This window comes from Chiloscyllium punctatum, chromosome 14 (genome assembly GCF_047496795.1).
Source record: "Chiloscyllium punctatum isolate Juve2018m chromosome 14, sChiPun1.3, whole genome shotgun sequence".
Taxonomy (NCBI): domain Eukaryota; kingdom Metazoa; phylum Chordata; class Chondrichthyes; order Orectolobiformes; family Hemiscylliidae; genus Chiloscyllium; species Chiloscyllium punctatum.
Window position 1 is genome coordinate 55405471 of NC_092752.1, and position 25790 is coordinate 55431260.

Here is a 25790-nt window from a genome sequence, read left to right on the forward strand (position 1 = left end):
AATAGATTACATAACTGGGACTTCCGCAGCAACAGCTTTAGTCGTGTTTTTTTTTGCAGTTTTTATTTCCGTCTGTTTAATCACAAACTGTTTCCCACATCTTAACAACAGGGTCTAGGTAACAGTCTGCTTGTCACATATGCTCCTGTCTGTTTCGAACTGCTTTGCTTTGTTTCAGACGTACTTGCAAGTCTGCTCTTTTCAACAGCGTTTCTAAACTCAAGCCTTGTTGTGCTACAGATTAAACAGAACTCTGTGCCTTCCTTGTTTTTTATACTCTATACCACTATCCTCAAACCCAAGGATCCACTAGCCTTCTGAACGATAACGTCAACTTGCCTGGCCACCTGTAATTTCCAGTCTTCTGCATCCCTCTCTCCTTAAAAAGGGGTTATATTTGCCAGTCCTCTGGGACCTCCCCCCAACCCCCGAATCCAGTCATTCCTGAAAAATTCCTGAAATATCACCAACAGGACCTCTGCAACCACCTCAGCTACCTCCTTAGAAAAATGGGGTGCGGTCCATCTGGCCTAGATGATTTATACATCTTCAGAGCTTTCAGCTTCCACGGCACCTTCTCCTTAGTGGTGGACACGATCAGTACCTCTGCCCCTGACTATCAAAAGTTCTGGTAGGCTGTTGGCGTCTTCCACTTTGAGGACTGATGAAAAGCATCTGTTCAAATCCTCTGTTATTTCTTTCTTTCCCACAAACTATCGCAACCTCATTTTCTTGCAGTCTAATATTTGCTCTTCCCTTCCTCCCTTCCCTTGTACAAAGCTAAAGAACTCTTGCAATCTTATGTTATATAATTTGCCAGCTTTCTCTTCATCTTCGCAACCTTATTACTTGTATTTGTTATCTTCTGCAGATAATTACAGGTCTCGCTATCCTTTGGATTCTCAATAATCCTCACCGTATTGTTTGTTTTCTCTTTTGGTTTGATACTGTCTCTGAATTCTCCGATCACTCACTGTTGCCTTGTCCATTCCTGAGTACGTTTCTTCTTCTTTGGGATGAATTTGTGATGTGCCTCCGAATTATCCCCAGAAACTGATGCCATTGATATACCATTATTTTCCCTGCTTGGCTCCCGTTCCAATTAACTCTTGCCAGCTCCTCGCTCATGTCTTTGTAGTTATGTTACTCAGTTATAATCACATCATAGCAGGAAAAGTAAATGAGAGATGGGACATGGAGAATAATTGGAGGATTTATTAACGGGATACAAAGAGAGAAAGGGAGGGTGAATATTGATGATGAGATGTAAAAATAGAGAAATCTACATCACCGATAGAAGTAGATGTCCTTCCCTATTTGTTTTGGTATTTCCCGTGTGATGTGGTCCTCTGTACTGTATGTGCACAACACAGTAATATGCTCAAATGTTGGGTCTGATGCACGAACATTTATCTCCAACAATATTACAGATACCAGCTGTTGTCAAAACCCAGCAGGACAGTATGCTTATTTTATGATAGTAAATGGATTGACTGAAAGAAATTGGGACACCAGAAGCAGGAATTTAGTACATGCATCCTGATAAGTACGAGAGAATAGTGCATGGAATCCCGGAATGGGAGGGGACGTTGAGAGAAGGGAACATGATACCTCAGATGAGGGTCAAATAATATTTTAATGTACTTTAAATGTTGGACATCATATGCATCATATTTTGATAACATTTTCTCCGTTGTTCATTATGGATGTGTTTTGCAAATACGAACAATTGTATCTATCTGCACACACACTGATTACAGAGTGTATATAAAATAATTTTCCTTGATTTTAAATCACCCTGTTGTGTTTACACTGTCACTCGCTATTCCCTAATGTATTCTGTTTATTTCTCTGTATTTTATATTATTCCGTCTGACAAGAAGATATTGGTGACTTGGGAGGAATATCACTTTACTCCTCTCTAGGTTCTACAGCCAACGTCTCTCATTCCCTTCTGTTTCTTAACCAAGGACACACATAACTTGTCTCTGAAGCTTTAATCCCAATAAATAGACATTTACTTTTGGGCTAAGGCCAAGTTTCTGAAAAAGAGGAGGCGTATAAACTGTGCAATAAGATGTTTGCATCTTTAGAAACAATTTATTGAAATGCATTATTTAAAGATGTACTGTTGCTTTATTGCAGGAGTGAGAGGAAAGACCAGAGAAATCTGTATTTCATGTCTTCAGGGCAGTTGTCACCAGAGATAGTTTTCAGACTGATACTTGTTGAGGTGGAGGAGACCTCAGTGCAGTAACAACCACTCAATTGGCTGTTAGGAATATCATTTCATTGAGCATTGTATGTGACTTACACAACCGAGTCAACAAAACAGAGAAGAGAAAGCATCATGGTCAGGTGAATTGGCCATGCTAAATTGCCCGTAGCGTTAGGTAAGGGGTAAATGTAGAGGTATGGGTGTGTTGCGCTTCGGAGGGTCGGTGTGGACTCGTTGGGCCGAAGGGCCTATTTCCACCCTGTAATGTAATGTAAATGCAATGTAATCTAATCATATTTATCCTTTACCTCGAACATTGTTGGCGTGATTGGAGATGGACAATAAGAACAATAGCAGGCGATGTCAACATTCTGTTTAGATGAGGTATTGTTGTTACATTAAAAGGGTTGTAGTGAAAGGAGGTTAACACAGTGACTGTGACTGATGCCAGTGTCCATGGATCCAAATTGTTTCACTGGTGGTTTTCCCTATTCTATTAATAAGGGGTTTCTTTCAATGTGTTATCCAATAGTATCAGAGGCAGCAGCATCCCCAACATCAGTGGAATCAGTAGCTCCAGGGAGAGGGTAGAGATCAAAATCTGAGAACATTAGGCTGGAATGCTAAAACAATAGATCAAAATCTGAGAACATTAGGCTGGAATATTCCAACAATGGATCAGAATCTGAGAACATTAGACTGCAAAACAACATAGAGCAGTACAACACAATACAGGCTCTTCAGCCCACGATGTTGAGCCGAAAATTGATCCTCATGTAATGTAAACCTAATGTACGAACCCCCAAATTTCTGTGACCATATGTTTGTCCAGCAGTCTTCTTAATATCCCCAATGACCTCACTTTCACAACTGCTGCTGGCAACGCATTCCATGCTCTCACAACTCTCTGCGTAAAAAACCCGCCTCTGGCATCCCCTCTATACTTTCCATTAAACAGCTTAAAACTATGATCCCATCGTGTTAACAATTTCTGCCCAATGTTCCAACAATGGATCACAATCTGAGAACATTGTACTGAAATGATCCAACAATGGGTCAGAATCTCAAAACATTAGTCTGTAATGTTCCTACAATGGATCAGAATCTGAGAACATTAGATTGAAATGTTTCAACAATGGGTCAGAATATGAAAACATTAGACTGGAATGTTCCAACAATGGATCAGAATTAAAGTGTAGGTTTGCTCGCTGAGCTGTAGGTTTGATATCCAGACGTTTCATTACCTGGCTAGGTAAAATCATCAGTCCTCCCCTGGTCAGATCTCTGTGTGACTGCAAATCCACAGCAGTGGGTTTTTACTCTTAACTGTACTGCGAAACATCTGAACCAGTCACTCAGTTCAAGATCAGCATAACATGTGGGTCTGACGTGGGCTGCACCCATCCTGGGAAAGCAGAACAAAACGAAAGATATCTCCCTTCTTCTGCCTGTTTACCATATGCCGACATTTCATTTCCATTCAGGTCAATGATCATTCCAATTTCAAGGGAATTCTTTCTTAGTCTCTCCCCGGGAATGGTTTCCGTCCCCATCAGCACCTCAGGTACTAGCTTTATTGATGTGACATACAGATGTAAGGATCGTTTAAATTCCACATCATTCACAGTGGAGCGAGAAGGAATGGGTTTGTACACCACAGGAAAGAAGTAAGTGAGGAAAAAGAGTCATTGTGATCAACCCTGAGAGTGTTGTTGATGGAGTCTTTGCGATATTGTGGACTGATTTTCTCTCCTTCAAAAGAATGATCACCTTGCCACAGACAGAATGTCATGAAGTGAGTGAAGATTAATCTGCAGCGGTGTGAGAGAATGAGAGGTGATTGTATTGAACCTTGAAGGGGAACGACAGTCACTAACGATGTTCTGAACAGACACTGACACGTGATGGAATTCCATTTCTTCTTTCTGACTCGGGTTACGTGATTGTCGATAGTTGAAGAGCTTCTGAGAATCTTCCTCTAACACCACCCCATGCCCCATGTCGATTGAGAGAGACAGAGGGCCAGTCTTTGAATAAACTGTCTCCACATTAATACAGTTCAGTTGGCATGTGATCTTGCACTGAATGTCATGTTATACACAATCCTGACAGCAAGCACAATACCTTCACTTTAAACCAGTTATGATTCCCGCCAGCTTCTGACCTCCATGGAGAACATGGACCTGTCTTCTCGGAGATGGAAGACGCCTCTTTGAGACTTGGCACAAAACATTTGGCTTCCTTTCTCACTGCCAGCAAACCCCATTAAAGTATCATGTGCTTCACAGGCAACGGAGTCACGAAGAACATCGTTGATCCGTGTATAAGTACAGTCACTGCTCCATTGGTTTTTCACGTTGTAGCATCAATGACACCCTCCTGTCCTGTATAAATGTCTTGAGGGGCTGAATTGTCTCCACATAGTCCCATGGAACAGGTTTAAGCGTCTGTTTGAGCTCTGCCTGTTTCTGTTTAACGGCTCGATGTACAGGACATGACCCCTCCTCATCCTGTGGAACAGGAAGGAGGATTGAATGGGCTGTAGCTCTTCCTGTTCAGTCGTTTCAATGGGCTGAATGGCTTCCACATATCCGTGTGTAACCAGCTTGAGATGCTGAACGAGCTCCTCTTTTAACTGTGGAAAAGTGCAGTGTCTGACTGTGCCCTTACTTGAATGTTCCTTTAACAGCACAAACCTGAATGATATCCAGGTCTTGCTGCACATGGACACGGACTGGTTCAGGAGCTGAGGGGGTACAAAATGTTCTGTGAATTGTGTGATCTTCAATGACCATCACCACTTCTGATCTTATGATGGGGGTGGGGGGTGTAGCCAGTCATGGAGCAACTGAAGATATTTGTGCTGAGGAAGCTAACCTGAGGATCTCCTGAAGAGATGCCCCGGGACTGAGAGGATGATCAGTCAAGGGCCACAAATATCTTCATCTGTGCTCTCAAAGATCCCAACCAGTGGGGAGGTTACACCTGATTCTCATTAAACTCAAATAAGTAGGTGGTCCCCATGAGATTCTCAGTGAAATACTGCCCTGATAACAAAGCCATTCACTCTTTTCTGAGCTCCTGTGTTCAACTCTTGTTCATATCAATATGTGATGGTGTGATCAATAGATGAAGGGAGTGATTTCCGATCACAGAGGGTAATGAACGTCAGGAATTATCTGGGCTAGTGAGTTAGGGGAGCTACATCACTGAAAGTATTTAAAGAGGAGGTAGATATATTTTTGAACTTAAGAGAGCTGAACAGGGAGAAGACTTGGCATTAAAGAGGAGTTAATGCTAACAGTAGATCAGCCATAATCTCATACAATAGGGTGATCGTCCGAATTACCTAATCCTGTTCCTTATGTTCTCATATTCTGCAATTACAAAGTTAATGGTTGTAATTTTCTTGAACATCCTGTTATTGAATGTTGCAGTCAGAGAGAGCAAAGTATTTTGTGAATCATCTCTGAGTGAGGTATAGGGGTTGTATTCACAGTGAATCTACTCACTAACGAACAAATGAAGCACAAGCTTCGGAGAGGAGACACTCTGTAAGAGGCCAGAGGCAACTTTCTAACCCAGCCTGGATTTCCCAATAACATTTTTCAACCCACTCCAAACTGTATGTGACAATCTTGAGGGATTGCTTGCGATCCTGTATTACAGTGGACCAGGCATTTGGAGCAAGTTGCCCTCCTTTGCACCAGTGCAAGAGGTTTGAGTGTCTGAATAGACCATAGGAACACAGGACTGATGAGTTGTTCATTAGACACTTTGTCATTGTTGCTCCAGGCATAAGATTTTAGCTAATCTGATTGTGATCTCAGCAGCACTTTTCTGGCTGTATACCATTTGCCAAGTGCAAACATCCAGGCTGGGAAAGTGAATGTCCACTTGAACAGCCCTTTGATAATTTCACATTTGCATTCCAACAATGTTCGAGGATCTCTGTTTCCTTTTCCAGTCCCACGCCTCCACTATTTACAACAAATTTTAAATGGAATCAGCTTAGGGATATCACCAAGGTCATAGGTTTCAGACTGGATCATTTTCTAGAAAAATACGAGACACAGGAATTTGAACTGATAACAAATGGTAAAATGAAAGAGTGTCATAAATTTTATTTTGCCTTTGAGGTTAAACTGCTCACGCAAGCTGCTGGTAATGGGATTTATTTCTGGAACAGTTGAATTTGGGTAAATTCCCTTTGCTTCAGGCAGTGAATTCCAATGAATCCTCACCAAGAATCCTTCACAAGTGGTAAAGATAAATCAGGGATTTTCTGGTATCACACTTTGCTGTCGGGCGGAGCAAAGTAAGAGAGAGACAGCAATAGACTGCTACTTGTCAGGCAGGGAACATTTGTCTCCCTCTGTGTTGAACCATGCAATATTGTCAACTGAACACCAAACTGGGCCATGTACGATCTCCAAGAAAATTCGCTGGAAAAGATGATAATTGCTGTTGTTGTACACAGTGACTTTCATTAGCAAAATATGTCCCCGCTTGATAACATGTTTAAATACATCTGCATAATTTGTAAATATTGGTCGATGTCTTCATAATATGTGTTTTAATATCAATACATCTTATTCTAAAATTAATTCTCTTGCTTTTGTCTCCTTAACAAGAGAAAACATGCATCCAGCTGATAGAGTTTCCAGAAAGTCATGCATGGTCCAATAACATTTCTCATCTCAGATCGAAACTGATAATCCCCCAGAACGAAAGACCTTCATTAACTTAATGAGAAAGGGGAAACAACTTTGAAAATTTTCTCAAAGAATTATATCTTATTTTTAGATTAATGGATCAAAATTGCACATAGTGTTTTAGATGTGGTCTCAGCAATGCTCTTTGCGAGAAACAGCACCATACAACTTCACATACAAATCACGTGCTACATCTGAGGACTGACTTCATATGTTTCATGTATCAGGATCATGGAAACCGCTTGTATCACAGAGATCTGCAAACTCTCTCTCCATTTAAATAGACTACCATTGTTCTATCCTTCCTTCTAAAATAGGAAACTCACGTTATGTTATTTCTGCTGAAGGTTTGCTCACTAACCTTCCCTGTCTGTATTACATTGCAGACTTACTACCTCCATTTGACGACATATTGAATGATCATCTGGGTGATGAGCTAATTGAGCTTCAACTCATTCAGTCCCTTGCCTTCAGATCTTTGAGACAAATTATTGATCATTGATGACCCACAGTCATCTCGGAGGCAACTCCACCAGTTTCAGCTTTGCAACCTGAAATTGAACATTTATCTATTCTCACTTTTTCCTGTTCGTGACAGCTTCCCTGTCCCTGTGTAGCAGCTCAGACAAGTTGAACAGCCTCCTCCTGGGATAAGTAACACACTCAAAGAGCTGAATTACTTCATTCTATTCTCCTTCAAATGGCAGAATGGTCTCCGCCCGTCTCGTTGTAACGATCGTATGTGGGTGAATGGGGTTGTCCCTAACGATGTAACAGCTTCCAGTGGTAGATGGAGGGAACAACACACCGGGTCGGGGCAGCAGTTGGCCATTCGGCGGCACCATTAAGAATAATCATGGCTGATCCGAGTGTGTCTGACCATCCGTTTCCTGTCTTTTCCTAATAAACACTGTACGTCAAAGATAACCGAGTCTTCACTGCTCCCTCAGGATGAGGACACCACAGATAACACAATACGCCCATATTTCAGTGCAGGACCTGTTATTATGGAATTGTGTTAACCTAACATCAAATTGTCTCCTCTTCTGACGTATAAGGATACAATAATTAAGAAGAGACATAAACCATTCCACCCTCCAAACCTGTCACACATTGCTACTGACTCTTTCCATTCAAATATAATTCAAAATCAGCCTCTGCTGCTGTCTCAGGAAGAGAATACCTGATAACATAACACCATACGTGCATTTTGAAAACGAGCAGAATTAGGCCATTCGGCCTTTATAGTCTGATATGCCATTCTATAATTTCTTATTCGTTCCTCAACATCATTCTCATGCCTTCTCCCGAGAATCCTCCAACCCCTTATAGATCAAAACACCTTTCTATTTGTGTCTGAATGACAGTAGTATCTGTGTGTGTGTGTGTCCATGTGCTTGTTATCTGAGTATTTGCATGTCTATCTTTGTATCAGCTTGCGTGTTTCTATCTGTATTTGTGTGTGACTGTATATGACTCTGTGTACTTCCATCTGTTTGCATGCCTATCTTCTTGTGTGCGTTGTGTGTGATAGTATATTGGGATGTGCACCAATATTTCTATGCTTGCATCTCTTACCTTGATTTAAGCTTCCAAAATGCAAGACCTCACACATCTACACTACATTCCTTTTGCCATTTCTCGACCCACTTGCACACCTGATTACGATGCTGCTGCAATTTCTGATAATCGTCCTCACTGATCACGATACCACTTATTTTCGTGTCATCTGCAAACTTACCAATCATGCCTTGTACATTCTCAAACAAATCGTAGACAACAAAGAGCAATGGGCCCAGCCTCCAGTCTGACCATCATCCTTCCACAAAACCCTCTGCTTCCTACCATCAAGCCAACTGTGTATCCAAATGGCTAGTTTCCTCAGCATTCCACGCGATGTCACCTTCCAGAGCAGCCTGCCATGTGGACCCATTTCAAAGTCCTTACTGAAATCCATGGAGACTACATCTACCGTTCTGTCCTCATCAATCTTCCTGGTCCCTTCATCAAAGAACGCTAACAAATTTAGGAAGCGTGACCTCCCACTGACAAATCTATTCTGACTGCTCCGAATCAAACCCTGTGTAAGTGATGGGATCAGTGAATGGTATGCTGTCCTTCATTGTAAGATGATTCGAGGACATGAGTAAAGCCATCTTCCTGCTGTTGTAGAGCCTCGCTGAGAAGGTATTTGGGGCATCTGTACAGACTTGATCTCCTTTGTAAAGAATGATCTCCTTACCACAGACACGGATGATGCTATCATGAGAATAGAGTGAAGAAGCTGAGTGTTTAATCTGTAGAGCTGTGAGAGACGATGAAATGGTGATACTGAAACGCGAGGAGTGGTAGAGATCACTTATTTCCAAAACAAACATTGACAGGGAGAGAAATTCCATACTTTACTCAGGATTGATTGGTTTGATTTATTGCCACGTGTACCTCAGTACAGGGAAACACTTTGTTTATGAGCAGTGGAGGAAGATCGTAGCAAGCATGGCCAGACAGATCATAGGGTGGAAACAGACTTGGACAGAGTAAGGCATACAGGTTATACTGAAAAGTGTGTGCACTAGACAAGATCAACATGAACAAGATCAGCGTAATTTGAACTTAGAGGGTCCATTCATCAGTCTAATGTGACTTTCCTAACAGTTTATATGCCTAAATTAACTCTCCCCACGTTATTGTGCAGTCGGTGTGTGAACCCTGTACTGAACGTCAGGTTGTTCACAATCCCCAACAGCAGCCACAATACCTTCCATCTGAAATATAACCATTCCCACCAGCTTCCGCCCTGCATAGACAACACTCGGCTGGTTTCTCGGAGTTGGAAGATGCCTTCTTGAGACTTCACACATTTGCCTTCCTTCCTCACCGCAAGAAAATCAAATTAATGTCCCACGTGTATATCATGAGCAACGGAGCCACGAGGATCAACGTGGAGCAGTCTGTCTCTGCAGCCTCTGCTCCACTTGTCCATCATGTTAGAGCATCGATTAGGAGACAGTGAGGGCTATCGATGGTGGAGATCAGAGTAGAGAATATATTGCTGGAAAAGCACAGCAGTGCAGGCAGCATCCGAGGAGCAGGAGAATCGGCGTTTTGGGCATAAGACATTCATCAGGAATCAGTATCAATTACTTCATTCTGCCTCCGTGTAAGTGCGTTGAGCTGGAAATGGCCTCCTACTGTTCCTGTACAAGTGACTCAAGGGACTGACTATCTTCTTCCTCGTCCAATTGAACAGGACCAAGGGCGTGACTGGGTTACCCCTGGTTCCTGTTAAACAGCTCGATGTGCTGACAAGTGTGATGATGCTGCAGCTTTAAGAGGTTATTTTAACCTGGTTTCTTTTCAGAGAGAGATTGAATGACCGTTACCAAGCAGGCTTGTTAAGACCACTTGGGTAAACAGCTACCGAGGCCTTACGTTTATTTAAATGCAGCTGAATGGGTGTGGCCAGCTCTCACAGATTAGGCTCACTGGCTTTTGGTTTCTCAGCAGCATCAAAAACTATAGGGGTCCCACAGAGTTGGAAGCTTCAGGGAATGTCTCCTGTTTGCTACTCTCTCTGAATTTTCTCTTGATGCTGTTTGCTATTCCAGAATTTTCCTTTTTGCCAAGGGCTGTGTTTATGGGATTTCATATGTTGGACTAGTTCATTTGTAATAGCTCCGAGGTCTATTATTCTGTTACGTTGTCCAATAGAATTACGTTATTCTAAATGCCTCTTTCTTTGGTTTTATTTCATCTTTGGTGTTTAAATAAATGGTGTTTTGCTTACTACCGAGTAGATTGACCAGTCACATTGCGTCTGGAACAGACACTTTACATTTCCTTTAAAATAAGAAAACATTAGAGTCTAGGCTACTACATTCCAATATTTTCTAGAGGCTCTGGTGTGGTCTATCACATTAGACTCCTTCTCTTCCTGAGTAATAGGCTGGAGGCACTGAATGGGCTGTCACTGTTCTTCTCCAATAGTGTCAATGGGCTGAATGGTTTCCTCGTTTTCCTGTGAAACCAGCGTTAGGCGCTGAATGAACTCTTGTATTACTCTGGCAATACGCAGTTTCAGGCAGTGCTGTTACATGAATGTTACAGACACGTTCAAAGCACAAATCTCAATGGAGTCTGCGTCTTGCTGCTCATGGACACAGACCAGTTCCGGAACTGACGGGAGATAAAATGTTCTGAACACTGTGGAATCTTCAGTGACCATCCCCACTTCTGATCTTACGGTGGGGAGGGTGGGGGCGGGGAGACATTGATGAAGCAGCTGAATATGTTTGTGAAGAGGAAGCTACCCTGAGGATATACTACAGAGGTGACCCAGGACTGAGATGATGAACATCTTCCTTTGTGCCATGTTTGACCCGAAACACTTGAGAGGTTACTCTGATTCCCATTAGGTCCCGTTTTGTTAAGCTCCTTGATGTCAACAGAAGGCAACCACTGCCTTGATATCAGGGCCAGTCATTTTTACCTAAACCCTTGTGTCAACTCATTTTGTTCATATCAATAGGCCATGATATTGGAGCCGCAAGTGTTTTCTTCAACCAGGTGGCATTGAATGTCAGCATTTCTCTTCTCACGAGTGTTCGGGGAGCAAGATGACTAAAGGTATTTGAAGAGGAGGTAAATGGATATTTACCTGTCAGAGAGGTGAGGGCTATGAGGAATTGGGCATTAAAGAGGATTTCAGAACGACAGCCGATCAGCCACGATCTTAGTGAAGGGCAAGGCAGGCTTGGGGGGTTGAACGACGTGTTCCTGTTTCTGATGTTCTCACATGCTGTTATTGGAAAATTAGTGGGTGTTATTTTCATGAATGCTCTGTTATTGCATATTGAAGAGGATTTTTTGAGCCATCTCTGGGTGAGATATAGGGGCTGTATTCTCAGTGAATCTGGGTCTACAACATGACCAACAAATGGAGCATAAGTGGCAGAGAGGGGAAGCTCTGTAAAGAGTGATGAGGGGCCTCTTTCATACCCAGCCTGGGTTTTCCAATTACCTTTCTCAAATTACCTCAAAGCGTGTGGGACAGTCTTGAAGGGCTGAATTGTCTAGTCTGTTTCTGTGCACCAGGTTATAGGAGTAAGTAGCCTCCACCTGCTCCAGTCTGGCAGGTGTGAGGGGCTGAATGGAACACAGAAACATGGTACTGAGGAACAGGACTTGGTCATTAGACACTTTGAGCTTTCTCCATCAGGCACTAAGATTGTGGCTGATCAGGTTGGGGTCTCAGCTCCACTTTCCTGTCTATATCCCACTATGCATGACACACTTCACTGTCAAATATTTAACTAGCTCAGCTTTCATTCAATGTGAATATAGAGGCACCATAAATTGCAGTGAAGAAAATTCTCACTTGAAACGACCATTCAGAATTTTTCATCATCCCTCTTATAGAATCAGAGTCATACAGAACGGAAACCGACCCGTTAGTCCAATCTGTTCACTCCGATCAGATATCAAATCTGATGCAGTCCCATTTGCCAGCATTTGGCCACTATCCCTCCTCTTTCAGATACTTTTTAAATATGCGATTGTAACCGCCTTCACCACTTCCTGTGGCAGCACTTTCTGTAAACACACCACTCTCTGTGTGAAACGTTTACCTTCAAGTCTCTTCTAAATCAATCCCCCAAGCTTTCAGCCTATGCCCTTTTGTTGGACTCCCCTATCCTGGGAAACAGACCATGGCTATTCAGATTATCCATGTCCCTGATGATTTATAAACCAATATAATGTCACCTCTCAGCCTCTGACACTCCAGGGGGAAACACCTCAACCTAATCAGTGTCCAGCCGAAGCTGAAACCATTCAGTCCAGGAAAATCTGTGTAAATCTTTTCTGCAGCCAACCGAGTTGTACGAAGTATTCTTAAAAGTGGCCTCACCAACATCCTGTGCAGGTACAACATACCACCACAACTCCTATCGTCAATGCTCTGAAAGATTAAGGCAAATGTGCCAAATGTGCTCTACATCACTCTGTGACTGCACTTTCAACGAACAAAGCACCTGCAGCACTACGTCCCTTTGCTCCACAATACGCCCCAGGACCTTACAACAATTAAGTGTATAATCTCTGCCATGATTTGCCTTCCCAAAATTCAAACCTCCTATTTATCTAAATTCAACCTCATCTGTCACTCCTTGCCAATTTGTCTCATCTAATTGTGGTCTCGTTGTACTGTGTGATAATCTAATACATCACCCTTCTGATATAATCTGTAGAATTTAATAACCATGGTCCCAATATACACATCAACACCCTTCACATAAATGATGAAATTCAGTGAATTCGGTACTGATTCTTGCATCATACTGCTGCTCACAAGCCGCGAGGCTGAAAAACACCCCTCTTCCTTCAAGCCAATTGTGATTAACTTCCTGTGTATCAAATGTGACCGAACCTTACTAATCTGCCTACCATTCGGAATGTTATGATCACCTTGCTGAAGTCCATGTAGACAATGTATACCAAACTGCATTCATCAATTTTCTTTATCACCTCTTCATAAAACTAAATCAAATTAATGTGAAATGATATTTCATGCAGAAAGCCACGTTCACTACCCTGATCAGGCCTTGCGTTCCCAAATGTATTTAAATCCTGTCCCTCAGAATCCCCTCCAACAATTTACCCACCACTGACATCAGGCTCGCCGGTCTATAGTTCCCCTACTTTTTAGGTCACTTTTTAATTTTCTAGTCCCACTCCTCCACTGCTCACAACAAATGTTAAATGTAACCAGGATGGTGATATGGCCGATGTGTCGTTCTCAGACTGGGTCAGGGTCAAGTTTAGGAACAAGTCAGGCTAGTTTCTTTAATCTGCCAAAATAGCACGTTTGTGATCCAGACCAATGTTACTCCAACTATGATGGAAAGATGAATGGCAAACGGTTTGGATATTGCAAATATGTAAAATATAATGGGCGGCACGGAGGCACAGTGGCACAGTTAGATGGAGGTGGGGAGGGGTGAAAGGTCAGAGAGGAGGGTGGAGAGGACAGGTGGGAAATGTGATGGATTGGCCAAGAAGTTCCCCGGAACTGACAATCGCCGGAATGTTCTGTCCCCCACATTCAATAAACGACATTCCCCGGAACATTCTAATCCTGAAAGGCCGGACGTCAGTGAATTGATCCCGAGGGAAGAGATCCCGTTCCAGGGAGAAGGAAATACTGTTCCGAAGTCCCCTCAGGCAGATAAAGGGGTGAATATGTTTTCTCTGCGTTTACATTTCTTCACGACACAGGATCGACCACAATTTGGACCAAAATACAGAAATTCCCAATCTCCGTTTGGCTTCAGGGAACCGGGAGAGAATTCTTCAGGACAGCAAAGTTTCCATCCTCCATATTTCGAACTAGGAAGAAGTGACCTGTGTCTACTCTCGAGTGATCGAGTGTGTGGGATGTTCTAGAAACCATCTCTCCTTATGGATGTGTCTCTGTGTGTTTGGGGAGGGAGGGTTCCTTGTGGTTTATGTCACATTTTTGTCAGTAATTCAGACCTTCCCATTTGTTATGCCAGCTCCAATTATTTTAATCAATCCCTGAATACAGGGACACATTTGAAAATCTCACTGGCTCCCCAATCAAACGGGTCCCTTTGCCTCCAGGCTGATGGATAATGGGTTTGTTTTCCTTCCTCACAGTTAACGTCGTGACCATCTACGTCCTGCTTTATAAAGATTGTGGATTGTCTCCATGTGTCAGACGCTACCTGGGGGCCATGGCAGCGGCGGATCTCCTGGTCATTATCCTCGACCTGATCCTGAGGCACATTCCCATTGTTTATCAGGAACAGTTTTATTTCCTGAGGGACACCGTCCCCGTGTGTAATATCCACGCCGTCCTGGTTTATGCAGCCACTGACTGCTCTGTCTGGTTCACCGTCACTTTCACATTTGATCGGTTTGTGGCCATTTGTTGCCAGAAGCTGAAAAGTAAATATTGCCGTGAGAAAACGGCGGCTGTGGTTCTTGGAGTAGTGACTGTGCTGAGCTGTTTAAAGAACATTTTCTGGTATTTTATACTCACACCTAATTATTTGCTTGGGAACTTCCCCTGGTTTTGCGATGTATCATACGCTGCTCTATTCTCCAGTGTCTGGGTCGCAATCGAGTTCCTCCACCACATTCTAACCCCGTGTGTCCCATTTCTCCTGATTCTGCTGCTCAATGTTCTGACCGTCAGACACATTTTAGTGACCAGCAGAGCCCGCAGGAGATTCCGCGCTCACACCAATGGGGACGCTCAATCTGACACAGAAATGCGAAACCGACAAAAATCCATTGTTTTACTGTTTGTGATCTCGGCCAATTTCATCCTGTTATGGTCAATGTTCATGCTGTATTCTATATGGAGACGGATACGTAATATTATGGATACCCCAGTGTATCTCCATGCCTATGTGAGGGAATTGTGCTCCATGCTGCAGCTCCTCAGTTGCTGCACAAACACCGCGATTTATGCCGTGACCCAGACTAAGTTCAGACAGCAGCTGAAGAATGTGCTGAAATATCCCTTCACCCAAATACATCAAACAATCAAATTTCCTCTTTAAGCAATCCATCCGGGATTTTCTCATTTCAGGTCAATGTTTCAGCGATGGAGCAGCCTGTCGCAGTGGTAACAGACTGAGGGTAGCGCTGGTTTTCCATCCTTATCCCACAGGAGGGTTACTGGGACACACTTCAATATTTCATAAAACTCAGTGGCCAATGAGAGAAGGCACCATCCCAGTGACTGTCTCCATCACTTCTATTTGTAAGCAATAAAAATGTTGATTAAAGCGTGCCGAGCAACAGAGTGAACGATGTGGTTCTGTGTCTTTGTGTTGGAGAAGCTGAGCTGGAGAGAAACAGACTCAGCCCCAAGTCCTGGTCCTCAGGGAAGGGAAGGGGACCGGGATCTGAGCTCAGGAGCTGGGTTTAACTCCATCTGATTCCCCCCCGACTCCAACCTAGCCTCCCCATTTCCTCTCCACTCCAACCTTGCCTCCCCATTTCTTCTCCACTACTCTATTCCTAAATTCTCTCCCTCTCTCTCTTTCTGCACACTCTCTTTCTCACTACCTCTTCGTTTCAGTCTCCCTCATCCCCCACTCTCTCTCACACACAGCCCTCCTGGATTGTCCACCTGCTTCCACTCTTCTCTCTCTCCCTCACGCACACACTCTCTCTCCTGCCGTCTCTGTCTTCCTCCCGCAATTTCGTCTCAACCGCATTTTCTTCTCCCCCCATCTCTTACTCCGCTCACCCCCCTTCCCCCCCACACACGCAGCCTCACCACGGACACCCTCCCCAAGTCTCTTGATCAGAGGGAGAGGGAAGGATCAGGGAGACAGAGTGTGACAAGTAGTGAGGGAGGAAGGGACAGGAGGGAGAGAGATTCAGTCAAAGAGAAACAGTTGGCGGTGGGGAGAAAGAGACACAGGAGGCAGCGAATCGAGAGTAAGAGAACGTGGAGAGATAGTGATGGAGCAGGGAGAGAGAGAGAGTGGGGCAAGCCAGAGATAGACTGAGGGAGAGAGAGAAACGGGGTGGAGATAATAAGAGACAGGGAAGAGAGTGAGAGAGTGGGCGAGAGGAAGAGTGAGATTGATAGAGGGTCGAGTGAGGGGGCAAGAAATATAAAAAGAGACGGAGCAAGAAAGAGAGGGGGAAGGAGAGGGGGACGAGAGAGAGGGGAGCGACAGAGAGAGTGGTTGTACAAAAGAGAGCGAGAGGTGTGCGAGAGAGAAACGGGTGCGAGACAGAGAGAGGTCAGCGGGGTGGATTAGAGAGAGGGAGAGAACAGTGAGACAGGGAGATGGAAAGCGTGAGGGCGAGAGAGACTGGGCAAGAGAGAGGTAGAATGGGAGAGGGAGAGAGAAGAGGCGAGTGAGAGAGAGAGCCAAGGGATAAGAGAGAAAGATAATGGATGAGAGAGAGAGAGAAATGGGACGAGACGGAAACAGAGGCTAGAGAGTTAGAGGGAATGAGAGAGAGTGGGCAAGAGAGAGAATTAGGGTCAAGGAAAGGGGTTGTGAGAGAAAAACGGGGCGAGAAATGTAGGGGGATGAGATGAAGAGTGGAGGGCGGGGGAGAGCATGAGGGACCAAGAGAGTTAGAAGGGGAAAGAGGGAGAGCGCGAGTGAGTGGGTGAGAGAGAAAGAGGTGCAAGGGAGAGAGGGATGAGAGAGACAGAGAGGGCGTGAAAGAGGGAGAAAGAGAGAGAGAGATTGAGGGGGAATGTGACAGAGAGCGTGAGAGAGAGAGAGCTAGAGAAGAGAGTGCGAGAGCAAGTGAGAGAGATGGAAAAGAGAGAGCGCGTGTGGCAAGTAAGGGGTGGCAACGCAGAGAGAGAGAGTGAGAGGGCGGGGGAGCAGTGCGAGAGTAAGGGGTTAATAGAGGGAGAGGACGAGAGAGAGGGTGCAAAAGAGAGAGAGAGAAAGTGCAAGAGCGAGACAGGGAGCCACAGAGATGGGTTGAGAGAGAAAGAGTGGGGACGAGGCAGTTGAGAATAGAGAGAGTTGGAGAGAGAGAGAGTTACAGAGAGAAGGAGAGGTGCCGAGCTTGAGAAAGGGGGCGAGAAAGAGAGAGAGGGACGAGGGAGAGAGGGAGAAAGAGAGAGAGAGAGATTGGGAGGACGAGAGAGAAAGGGTGCGAGAGAGAGAGGCAAGAGAGAGATAGAAAGGGGACGAGAAAGAGAGGCAGGAGAGACAAAGGGAAAGAGGGAGGGAGAGAGGGAGGGAGGAGAAAGAGAGGGAGAAAAAGCCAGGGAGCGTTGACAGACCGAGAAAGGCGAGGGGGCGGAGGTGAGAGAGACTGGACGTGAGAGAGAGTGAGGGCGAAAGAAAGAGCGAGGGCGAGACAGAGTGCGCAATGGTGACAGAGAGAGAGTAAGGGCAAGAAGGAGAGAGGGGCGTGAGAGAGACAGATCGAGAGTGTGGTGGGAGAGAGACAGAGAGTGCGAGCGAGATCGAGCGTGAGGGTGCAAGAGAAGGTAAGACAGAGAAAGAGAGAGAGGGCGAGAGAGACAGAGCGAGAGGGAGGGCGGGTGAGAGCTGGCGAGAGAGAGAGAGATGGAGAGAGTGGCCAAGAGAAAGATAGACAGACGGGAAGCGAGAGATATAGCTATGGGGGCATGCAGGAATGCGCGCGAGAGAGAGATGGTGAGAGAGAGGAGAGAGAGAGGAAGGGCGAAACGGAGAAGGAGCGCATTCGAGGCGGCGACGGTGGGCGAGAGAGGGGAAGGTGAGAGAGGGGCAAGAGAGGGGCGAGAGACAGAGGGGAAGGCAAGCGAGGGGAGGGCGAGTGAGAGGGGAGGGCGAGTTGGTGTGATAGAGGAGAGAGAAATGGGAGGGCGTGAGAGGGGAGCACGACAGAGGGGAGAGCGAGAGAGGGAAGAGCGAGAGAGGGGAGGGCGAGACAGAGAGCGAGAGCAAGGGAGAGAGCAAGGGCGAGAGTGGGGATGGCAAGAGAGAGCACAAGGGCGAGTCAGAGAGAGAGAAAAGTACAAGATGGAGAGAGGGGAGTTTGAGAAGGGGCTCGAGAGAGAGGTGGCGGGAGAGAAAGTGGGTGAGAGCGAGAGCAAGCGCGAGGGGGCAAGGGAGGGCGAGACAGAGAAAGAGAGAGTGGGAGAGAGACAGAGCGAGAGGGAGGGAGGGAGAGATTGGGTGAGAGAGAGAGAAACGGAGAGAATGGCGAAGAGAAAGATAGAGAGGGGGAAGTGAGAGAGTGAGAGAGGTGTGTGGAGTGCGTGCACGCGTGTGAGAGAGATGGTGAAAGAGAGGAGAGTGAGAGGAAGGTGGAACAGGAGAGAGTGTTGCATTAGAGACGGCGACAGAGAGGGGCGAAAGAGGGGCACGCGAGAGAGGGGAGAGAGAGAAAGGGCAGAGAGAGAGAGAGAGGGGAGACAGAGGGGAGACAGAGATAGGGGGATAGAGAGGAGGGCGAGAGAGAGGAAGGCACGAGAAGGGAGGACGACAGGAGGGCAAGAGAGGGGAAGGCAAATGAGGGGAAGGCAACAGAAGGAAAGGCGAGAGAGGGGTAGGCGAGCGACGGGAAGGCGAGACAGCGGAGGTGAAAGAGGAGAGGGAGACAGGGTGCGATAGAGGAGAGACAGAGGGGAGGGCGTGAGAGGGGATGGCGAGAGTGAGGAGGACGAGAGAGGCGGGAGGGCGAGAGAGGCAGGAGAGCGAGAGAGGGGAGGGTGAGAGATAGGAGGTCGAGAGAGGGGAGAGAGCAGAGGGAGAGTGGAGAGTGTGAGAGGGGTTGGCAAGAGATGGGAAGAGAGGTGGACGGCGAGAGAAGGGCGGGCGAGAGAGTGGAGGGCGTGGGGGGCGAGCGAGGAAAGAGAGAGGGGAGAGAGAGAGAAGGGAGGGCGAGAGAGTGGTCGCGAGAGAGAGGAGGGTGAGAGAGAGGAGGGCGAGGGGGGCGAGAGAGGGGCAGGCGAGAGAGTGGAAGGCGAGAGAGGGGTGTATGAGAGACATGAGGGAGAGAAAGGGTCAGGGCGATAGAGAGGAGGGCGAGAGAGGGGAAAGCAAGTGGAGGGAGGGGGAACGCGTGGGAAGGAGGGAGAGATACGGGAGATCGAGATGAGGAAGGCCACATAGTGAAGGGTGAGAGAGAAATGGGCAAGAGAGAGGAAGAGAGGGGGGCAAGAGAGAGGGGGCGAAAGAGAGGGGGCAAGAGAGAGGTGGGCGAGAGAGAGTGGGCGAGAGAGAGGGGGCGAGAGAGAGGGGGCGAGAGAGACGGGAGAAAGAAAGCAGAGAAACAGGGGGAGAGAGAGAGGGGAGAGAGGGAGGGGCAGAGGGAGTGAGAGATAGGGGTTGAGAGGGAGACAGAGAGGTGAAAGAGAGAGTGAGCAAAAGAGACGGATGAGAGAGAGGGTGGGCGAGCAAGCGAGGTATGCGTGACAGAGAGAGTTGCAAGACGGAGGGAGAGAGGAGGGGAAGAGAGAAGGGGCAGAAAGAGAGGGGGAGGATGAGAGAGGGGCAGAAAGACAGGGACAGTAAGAGGGCGGAGAAAGAGAGATGAGGAAAAGGAAAGGCGGGAAAAAGAGGGGGTAGAGAGAGAGGGGAGAAAGAGAAGGGGACAGAGTGAGAAGTGAGAGAGTGGGAATAGAGAGCGCGGGGAGTGAGAGAGTGGGGAGAGAATGGGGAGGGTGAGAGAGGGGAGACAGAGAGGAGAGAGAGGGGAAAGAGAGGGAAGAGAGAGAGGGTAGAGAGAGAGGAGAGAGAGGGGAGAGAGAGGGGAGAGAGAGAGTGGAGAGAGAGAGGGGGGAGAGAGGGGAGAGGGGGGGTAGGAGGGGCTGTAAGAGAGAGAAAGGAGAGGGCGAGGGGGACGGAGACGGGGAAGGGGGTGGTGGAGAGGGATGGGAGAGGTGGTGGGAGAGAGATGAGGGAGAGGGGGCAGGGCGGGTGGAGGGAGAGCGGGAGAGAGGGTCAGAGAAAGAAGGGGACACAGAAGGAGCAGAGAGAGAAGGGCATAGCGAGGGGAGAGGGAGGCGGGGAGAAATGGGGGTGAGAGAGCGTGGGGAGAGAGAGGGGAGAGACAGTGGGGAAAAGCGTTTTGTAGAGAGAAGGGGAGGGAGCAGGGAGAGTGAGTGAGAGAGAGAGGGAGTGAGACGGGGATGTAAAGGGGGAGGGAGAGGGGCAGGGAGAAGGGAGTGTGCATGCGGGAGAGGGGGAGGGAGAGGAGAGAGAGGGGGAGGGAGAGGAGAGAGAGGGAGATGGGAGAGAGAGGGTGAGAGAGAGGGGAGAGAGCGAGGGAGAGATAGAGGAGAGAGAGGCGGAGGGAGGGGGCGGGAGTATGTGGGCGTGGGAGAACGGAAGGGAGAGGGTGAGGGAGTGGGGGAGTGTTGGGTGTTGCGGAAGGGTGAGGGGTGGGAGAGAAGGAAGTGAGGGGACAGGGAGCGTGGAGGGAGGGGGACGGAGAGGGGTTAGGGAGAGGTGGAGAAGGAGAAGGGGAGAGAGAGGGAACAGAGAGAGGGGGCAGAGAGAGGGTCATAGAGAGGTTGGGAGAGCGAGGCAGGGAGAGAGAGGCGGGGAGAGACAAGTGGAGAGAGAGAGGGGTAGAGAAAGGGGAGAGAAAATGTGGGAAAGAGTGGGGAGAGAAGGGGAGAGAAGGGGAAAGAGAGGGAGCAGAGAGGGAGCATAGAGAGGCGTGGAGAGAGAAGGGAAGATGGGGAGTGAGGGGTAATGGGATCAATTCTGCAGCGCCTACTGTCTTAGTGGAAAAGGCCACTGGTTTAAAACTTTGAACAGGCTATCAGCTAATCTTTGTTTTCAATCTTGTTCTTTGACAGTTTGCAACAAGTTGTGCACAACAAATTAATGAAGAAATATATAAGGTCATTACTGCAGATGTTGGAATCTGTACTGAAAACAACAAATGCTGAAGCTGATCGCAGGTCAGACAACATCCATGGAGACCAAGCAAACTAACGGTGAGTCTTAATGACTCGGTCAGAGCTCTAACTAAGAGTTATCTGGACCCAAAATGTTAGCTTGCTCTCTCCATCGATTTTTTAAATGCAGTTCATTGGATGAGGGTGTCATTGGCTGAGCAGCATTCATTGCCAATCTCTAATTGCCCAATGGGCAGTTAAGAGTCAACGTCACTGTTGTGTGTCTGGAGTCACCTAGTTCTCCAGAATGCTACCTGGATCTTTGGATAAACAGTGCAGCAATAATACCACTCGGTCAACTCCTCCCTCCTTGGATTTTCAGTATTTGTTGTTCTCAGTTCTTAGGAAATATGTTATGCATTAATTCTGTACTCTGTAATAGCATCCACATTGAACACAAAAAGCACACTTCCAGTCATGATGTTTGAGTCTGGATGACTCAGACAGACTGGCTAATGAAGCGGAGTTACGCATTTTAATATCTGGCATTCACTCCACAGGTCCGGCTGGCGTTCGATTGCTGTCATTCCTTCTGCGATAAAACAAACAAAATAATGACAGTCAATATTCCCCACTAAGTCTCTAAATTCAATGGCACCGCAGCCATAGCAGTTTATTTTAATTCAAAAATTCTGCAGTGAACGACATTTCAGCAAGTTCACCACCTCCTGTCTCAGTTCAATGGGAAATGGGATCAATTCTGCATCACCTACTATCCCAGAGGAAAAGGCCACTGGTTTAAGCCCTTGAACAGGCTAACAACTAATCTAAGTTTTCAGTCTTGTTTTTTGACAGATTGCAACAGGTTTTGCACAGGGGAGCAAGCAGACAGGACAAACTTCAATTGTAGTCAACACAACAAAAGGCAATTTAGTTTAAATGAGAAGGAATAATCGAGATCAGGCCTCAGGTGAGTCTACAAAACAGTTAAGTTTGGAAATTCCAGAGACCATCAAGACTGTCCATTCAATTCCTTACGTTTGACTCATAGTGCTTTCCTAACCAACCTATTTCGATGCATGATGACACCTTTAGAGCTGGTGGGACTGATCCAGGCCTTCTGGCTCAAAGGCAAAGACACTACCACAGCATCACAAGAGCACGTTGTTTTAGTCTGAGTAACGAGTGGGTTAATTTGCCCAATTATTTTACTAATACTGTTACCATCCTAAAGATGGGAAATAAGCCAAGTATGAATGGGATGACAGATGTTATAACAGTCTCTCCGACATGGAACAAAATATCTTCCATCTGTTTTTTAGTTCATCATTCGATAGTTGAAAATTTTTAAACCTTCTGGTCTCCCATCATCATTGCAGTTTTGTACATCTTTTCTTTCAATTTGATGTCACTCATAATTCCCCCACCTATGCACCGCTGTTCATGGTGCATTTCTTTTGCAAGTCAATAGATATTGTTGAGAAATATAAAATAACTGAATATATTCTTCTGCTTTAACATTCGAACTATAGTCCCATTCCAGTTTAGCCAAAACTACCTTATCCACTTGTGAGTGCCTTTAAGTTTAGATACCAGTTGACGAAACAAATCTCTCACCCAAAATCTAAATTCTATCATGCTGCATTGAATCTTACCTCAAGGGTCTTTTATTTCGAGATCATTAACGAATCATATTATCAGGTCTAAAATAGCTGTTCCCTGATTGGTTCCAGAGCATCTGTTCTGAGTAATTGCACAGAGCAGGCGACCTCACATTGCTTCAGAAGGTAAAATAAGCTGAGTGTACAATACTATTTTAATTAACATTGAACCCACTGAAAACCAGGATTCTGTTAGATCCCCAAAATTACTCAGAGCATGGAATCCCTACGTTGTGCAAACAGGCCCTTCAGCCCAACAAATCCACACCAACCCTCCAAAGAGTATCCAACCAAACCTATTCCTCAACATTTACCCCTGATTAATGCACCGAACCTTTGCATCGCTGGACACTATGGGCAATTTAGCATGAACAAATCACTTCATCTGCACTTTTTTGGATTGTGGGAGGAAACCCATGCAGACGGGAGAATGTGCAAACTTAACACAGAAAGTCGCCCGAAGCTGGAATTGAACCTTGATCCCTCGTGCAATGAAGCAGCATTGCTAACCGCTGAGCCGCCCGCCTTTTTTCCTTTAATGACTGACTGCATTCACCCTGCCATCACTGATCATAGATGACAGCAAACCATCAAAAACTGTGCAACGAGCAACAAACTTCAGGTTATTAAGCCGTGAAGTTTAATAGTATTAATCAGATTGGGGCAGTGTAAAAAGCTTACCTGCAAAGTTCAGCTCTGGTTCACAGTTGCTTCATGAAGTCTGAATGTTGCAGACTCTCTTGGTCCAACAGCACTGTCATTGACACAGGAGCTGTTCCACGGGATCGGTTTGTGGCAGTCAGAGATCCTGCGCACATGCCAACACAGTCATCTCAATCAGAAAGAATTAGTCCAGCACAGATTAGAATATAACTTGGATCACATTGTGCTTTTGAAATCAGAGGCCCCTATTTAACCCATCACAACTGTGCTGCCTTATTAAAATAGCTATTTGGCTAGATCCCTGCTCTCAAGGTAATGCAAATAATTTCTGTTTGCAAGTATTCAAATTTATTTTGGAAATTAACAGTGAATCAGCTGCCACCTGCTTTCCAGATGATCTCAGCTCTTCTTTGAAACAGCAAAACACAATGAGAACCTTGAAGCATCCAATGTTAAAAAAATTACATGCTCGATCAATGTAATATGATGGATTTTTAAAAACTTACTTCTTAGCAAAAGTTAATTAGAGGCAAAAAGGAGAACTCGAAGAGAAAGCTGAACCACCCGTGGGTAACAAAGGCAGTCAAGGGCAGTACCCACAAGGAAAAGAATGACATATCAGCAGATGACTAAAAAGGAAGAAAACTGATCTTGTAATTAAATTGACAAGAAACAAACATGAATGGCAAGACTTGTACAGTTATATACAAATTGTGTGTCTAAAGTCAGCATTGAACCCTTGGAGGTTCTGACTCCGGAATTGATAATGAGTACAGGGAAACAGCAGATAATTTAAACTGATGTTTTACATTGGTCTTCAATAAGGAGGATACCGTTATCATCCCAAAGGTAGTAAATAAGCGAGTTAATCATGCAAAGAAAAATGTTATAAGAGTCTTTGTCACAAGGGACAAAGTATTAATCAACTAATAGGACTAAAGGCAGACAGGACGCAATGGCCTGTATCAAACATTTTTCATGCAACTGGCTGTAGAGATATTCAAGGCATCGATTGGAATATTCCAGAATCAAGGGATACAGGGAGCATCCAGTGGATGGATGCACCTGTTCAAGAAGGGAAGGGAGACAAAAATCAGGAAACTACAGTTAGTTTAATATCTGTTTTGACAGAGTCGAAAATTAAAGTAAGAAATAGCAGGACATTTAGAAAAGCTTTTCATGAAACATGGTGGACTGGGTTTTGTTGAAGAGAAACTATATTTGACAAATTCGCGACAATTCATTGAGGAGATAACAAGCAGGGCTGATAAAGGCAATCCAATGATGTTTTGTATTTGGATTATAAAAATACAAATGATAAGGTGTTACAGAAAAGTTAATTGCACAACATAGGAGATCACTGTATCGGGGGTTACGTCTTTGCATGGACTAAGGATTGGTTAACCAAACTGGCTGTTGCTGAGACTCAACTTGTAGTATTGTACGCAATGTTAGATCCCATATTTAATAAAAGATAAACCAGTATTAGATTCCAATCAAAAAAATTTCACTTAGCTGCTTCGAGGATGAAAGGGTGGACCTATCAGGAATAGCTAAACAGGTTAGATCATTATTCAATAGAATCTCAACAAATAAGGGGTGATCTAATGGAAACAGGATTCTGAGGAGCTTGACAGAGTAGATGTTAACCACATCTTCTAGCACCAGTGAAGGCTCAAACCAGAGGACGTTACAGATGGGAACATTCATTTTTTAAAAATGGAAAGTTTTTTTTTTCTCTCTCAGTGAATGGCTACAATATCCTAGCCCAAAGAATTGTGAAAGTTCGATGTGGTAGAGGAATGGTTCTGGTTGGGTTACTCTTCGGAGGGTCAGTGTGCTTGTTGGGCTGCAGGGCCCGTTTCCACACAGTAGGGAATCGATGAGTCTATCTCAAATTATTTTAAAAGTTGGCAGATAGATTTTTGAAATATTGAGCATTTGAGGGCTATGCGGATCAAGCATAAAAGAGGTGTTGAGGCCTAGGTTGGCCAGCCATGATCGAATAGAATGGGGGAACAAGCTGAAAGGGATGAATACCCTACTGCTGCTCTGGTTCCTTGAGGCTCCATTTCATGCTGTTTTTGTCTCCAAAGAAGAGCAAATGTGCTAAAGATCTCGGATGTTGTGAAAATGGGTTTTTATGTACTGATTCAGATGGCATTGATTCATCA